The sequence below is a fragment of the Belonocnema kinseyi genome, chromosome 1 (genome assembly GCF_010883055.1).
Source record: "Belonocnema kinseyi isolate 2016_QV_RU_SX_M_011 chromosome 1, B_treatae_v1, whole genome shotgun sequence".
Taxonomy (NCBI): Eukaryota; Metazoa; Arthropoda; class Insecta; order Hymenoptera; family Cynipidae; genus Belonocnema; species Belonocnema kinseyi.
In genome coordinates this window covers 30,113,928-30,119,455 of record NC_046657.1, presented here as the reverse complement: position 1 = coordinate 30,119,455, position 5,528 = coordinate 30,113,928, and positions in this window count along the sequence as shown.

The window sequence follows — 5,528 nt, the reverse complement described above, 5'->3', positions numbered from 1 at the left end:
TTCTCTCTAGAATTATTTTTTTCCCGCAACAAAGTACACAAAAATATTTTGTTATTGTGTATTATTTTTGTATTTTTCGTCAAGTATCTTTGTAGATTGATAAAAACGTCTGTGTTCAAATTTCCAAAATCGCAAAGCTAGTGCATTTTTGGAAAATGTATAAAAGTAATATTAGGTTAAGGAATAAAATATAATTTTAATCAGAAAATCCTTGGAGTTTTTATTCTGAAACTATTTTCTATTCTCTTCTCTAGACTAGAAAAATTGTTCTCATTCCTTCTTTTTTTAGTTTCTTTAATAAAAATACGGGAAAATACATTTATATTTTCACAACCTTTTCACTGTACTCAAGTAGAGACTTACTGCCAGTCCAGCGATGCCATGAAACCAATAAGCGAACGAAATTTCAGTTTTAAATTGAATTGAAAGCGAAATTCTGTGCTTTTCAATATTTTGATCTGTCATATTTCCGCAAAATTTTCTTTAAAATTCCAAATAAGTTTGAGTTATTAAATACATATAAAATATTTTACAGAAATATTTATAATTAATGTTTGTTTTAATACGCTATACATTAGGATGCCTCATGAGATACTTTTTTATCAATTTTATAAAACCTTTATTCAGAAATTTCGTTCTTTTAAGCCCCCATTTTTGCTAAATTAAAAAAAACAACATATATTTAGCAGTTACTATGAAGTTTTTTAAGACAAAAATTTCACGTTTTGTATTTTTGTTTCGACAATTTTTTTGTCCCAATACAGAAAATTCTTTATCAGCGTGTCATGTTACTGATGGAACTCTCAGCACGCATCCAGCTTCCGCTTCCAACCTCACCGCGTTCTGGAACCTTTATCACGCATCCAGAAGTATTATAACTCTTCAGCGCCCCGTCACCACTCACTTGCCACTTTCTTCCGTGCAAAAACTTTCGGCACGCATGCACTTCCCACCTCAACGCGCATTATAACTCTTCAGTTCGCCGTGACCACTCACTTTCCACCCCCCTGCATGCTGAAAACTTCAGCACGCATCCACTTCTTACCTCACCGCGTATTACAACTTTTCAGCGCGCCGTGACCACTGACGTGCCACCTTCCTCTGTGCTAAAACTTCAGCACGCATCCACTTCCCACCTGAACTTGTACTAAAACTCTTAAGTGCGCTGTGACCACCCACTTTCCACCTACCTGCATGCTGGAAATTTGAGCACCCATATACTTGCCTCTTCACCGCGTACTGGAACTATTCGGCGTATCGTAACGACCCACTTGTTACCTTTTTCCGTGCTGAAACTTTCAGCACGCATTCACTTCCCACCTGACCGCGTACTAGAACTCTTCAGTGCGCCGCGATCATCTACTTTCCACCTCCCTGCACACTGACAATTTCAGCACCCATCCACTTGCCTCTTCACCGCGTACTGAAACTATTCGGTGTACCGTGGCCACCCACTTGTCACCTTTCTCCGTGCTGGAACTTTCAGCACGCATCCATTTCCCACCTCACTGCGTACTAAAACTCTTCAGTGCGCCGTGAACACCCTCCATGTGGAAACTTTCAGCGGCATGCACGTCCACGTCATCGCGTACTGGAACTCTTTAGCGCACCGTACAGTGGAAAAAACATAACTTTTTTGGTTCAAAATAACGTAGAGCCTACAAATATTGGCCGATTTGGAAAGAAAAAGAAACTGATCAGATTTTCAACGGAGTTGTCGAGCCTGATTGTTAAAATAGTTTTTCAATTTGTTTATAAATAAATATGACGAAATTTTTTTTATTTGGCGTTCCCGGAGCAATATTGAAATATTATATTATAAACAGAAAAAATTTTTATGAACTAATTATTTGTTAAAAGAATGCTTTTTACGATTTTTTATTAGAAATACGTTTAATGAATAAATGCATTAATCTGGAATTTTTCGACGTCATTTTTTCAATTAGAAACTTTATGCTAATTTTAAAAAACTTCATAATTCGTTGATTAATCTTATGATTTTTTTAAACAAATTTAATAAACAAATGCATCATTCGGGCATTTGTGGGCAAAAAAATTATTTTTTTTTTCAATTCCAGTCATGTGAGTTAGGAACTTCATGAAAATTTTTTTAAATATATAAAATTTATCAACTAATTAGGCATTTTTCTGAAATTATCATGAAGTTGCAATTATTTATCGAAAAAGAATATATAATTTTTCTGTCGACAGATGCGCCAATAATGCATTAGTTTAATAAAATTTGTTTGAAATGTTATAAAATTCATCAATAAATTATTTTTTCTGAAATTATTATGAAGTTCATAATTTAAAAAGTTTTCATCGAAAAAATGAAGTTGTCTCTCGATAAATGCCTTATCGATGCATTTTTGTATTGGATTCGTTCAAAAAAGTCATAAAATTTACCAGTGATAAATGTTGCTGAAATTATCATATCGCTCCCAACTGAAAGAACTGACATTGAAGAAACGAATTTTTTGCTGACATGCGCGAATAATGCATTTGTTTATTATTATTATAAAACAGCATAAAGTACCCAAATAAAGAAAATGACATCGAAAGAAATGAATTTGTCTATCAAAACATGCCTGATTGATGCGGTTGCTTATTAAATTTGTTTATACTATTAACAATAATAATTTCAAGAAGCTTTATCATTATAGTGTTTTAATCCAAATTTCTTACAATATAACTTTAAAAAACGTAAAATTATGGAAAATCGTAAAAAAAATTCATTCAACAAATAATTTGTTTATTTACAATTTTATTGTTTATTATATAATATTGGAATATCTTGAACTAATGTTACTCTATGGAGATCAGAGGATCTCAACCCTTTTCATGTTACTTGCGAGCACCGGGAACGTCAAACAGAAAAAATAGTTATTTTTTGTGAAATTTGTTTCTTCATAAAGAAACGGACAGCTTAATTTTAAAAAAAGGCTGGACAACTCTAAGAAATCTTATTAGTTTTTTTTTCAAAAATGTTCGTCTTCAAATCAGTCAATATTTGTGGAATGTACGTTATTTTGAAGAAAAAATGTCATTTTTTCCCACGGTGCGCCGTGATCACACACTTCCCACCATCCTCTTTGCTGAAACTTTCAGCACGCACCAACTTCCTACCTCACCGCGTACTGGAACTCTCAGCACGCATCCACTTATTCGCACCTCACCGTCTACTAGAACTCTTCAGCGCGCAGTGACCACCAACTTCCCACCTTCATCCATACTGAAACTTTCAGCACACATCTACTTCCCACCGCACCGCGTACTAGAATTCTTCAGAGCGCCGTGACCAACCACTTCCCAATTTCGTGCATGCTGAAACTTTCAGCACGCATCGACTTCCCACGTCACCACGTACTCTTCAGCGCCCTGACCACCACAACCGCAACGCGTAATAGAATTCTACAGCACGCCGCCTTTCTTTCCTAAATTGCAAAAATTAAAGAACTAGATTAAGTTTAGATTTACAACTTAATATGAACCTTAAATCGTAAACTTGTTTCTTTTGGTGAGAAAATAATCCTATATTTTTAACAAACTAATGTATTTAGAAGACGCAATGGAGGGTTTCAATTCAAAAATTCGTCATTTTTCGTATTTGACCATTTTAATGTTGTATTAACATCCTTAATTTTACCATTTTATGTCAAAGTTCAGGTTAAGAGGTCAAGATGAGCTCTAAATATTTTTTTAAAATTATGAAACCATTTTTTCATCTATTCTGATTAATAATTCTTAATTTTTTCTGATTGAAAATCGTTTTAAAAAAATTTTTTTAATAAAATTAAAATTTAAAATCTGATTTAATCGAGCTTCGCGCTCGATAATGCATTTACCTCGCACTTCGCGCTCGATATTCTATTTACCTCGCGCTACGAGCTTGATCTTTCTGCACAGACTTTTTAAAACTAAAGGTGAAAGTATCGACAACAGTAATTTGTTTATTGTGAATTCTCTTTTGTTAAAGCTCCTTCGGCATAACGAACACATTCTCATCACGTATCTCGTGCGTCGCACTCGAGTTTATCCCTGAAATTTGATATCGCTCCCATAAATTTATATTATTATAATTCGTAACTTGCATTGATATTAAAACCGACGAAATTTCACTGTCCCGTTAAAAAAAATGCCCATTATTTTTAAAAAATTTGGTTATTCAACGTTTTATTGCAACTTTTAATTGAGTTTTTAGGTACCCTAGAAGTTGGGCTTTTACTCGAGAGCTACAGATTTCGTAAAACAGCTCTCACCACTTATCACTGCATCTACGCGTATCATCTATACTCCGCCCGTGAGCCGCATCAATGACCCATCTATTTCCGTGAGAATGTAGTGGTAAGTGGAGAGGGAAGATTTCGCGAGTCTTCCCTCTCTCCTAAAAGTCGCTTCTATCGAGTCGACTTCGACCGCTCCCCCTTAAAAATTTCCCTTTTGAAAGTAAGCCCCCTTTCTTCGGCGCAAGTTACATATACATTTATGGAAATGATTTAAAATTTCAGTATAAACTCGAGTGCGAAGCACGAGATACGTGATGAAAATGTATTCGTTAAAGCCGAAAGAGCTTTGACAAAAGAAAATTCACAACCACCAAATTACTGTTGTCGATACTTTCAGCTTTAGTTTTAAAAAGTCTATGCAGAAAGATCGAGCGCTTAGCGCGAGCTAAATACAATATTGACCGCGAAACGCAAGGTGAACCCATTTTCGAGCGCGAAGCGCGAGAACCAACAGTTGCTTGCCCTAGGCGCGCTCAAACTTGCGAGCAAATTCGATAATATAATATTTTAAACTATTCGGGAATTTTATTATTCAGGAATTTTCAAATTCGGAATTTATATTTTGCAGTATTTTTATAATCTTAGGAATTTTATGTTTCGAATATTTTCTTTTTCAGAAATTTAACAGAGAATAAATAAGATTTTATTAAGATTTTCTCAAAAAATTTAATTAACTTTTCATTTAAAATAATTAATTTTAAGAGATTCGTAAAAAAGATGTTTTAACATTTTTAAATATTTACAAAACTGTCAAAAAAATCTGAAAGTATTGAGGGAAATTTTTTCAGTTTAAAAATAAGAAAACATTGCAGGAAAAATTTGAATAATTTCAAAAGTTATTCAGAAGTTTTGAAAAAATTTCGAAAATAATAAAAAATGTTCAGATTTCAAACTATTTTAAACAATTTGTAGGTAAAATTTCAGCCATAACCACGTCTCACAATCGTGAGATAGGTCGTTACAGTCTATAAAGGAATCAATACGACGATCCTGCAAAAGCCTCGTGGACCCTAAGAACACGGAGTGACCCAAGGACAACCGCCTTCTGCATTTTTCCCGCAAGTGTTCTAGCATATTGTTGACACGCAGGGATGCTTTTTAGGCTATTAGCAAGTGAAAGCTTGGCACCTCCAAGTCACCTGTCAGGCCTCGAGTGAGCAACAGAAACAATTGTCGAGAATATAAAGTTCCAGTATATACGGCACTTCCCGTTCTCGACAATTGACTCAATTTCCCTAGGAG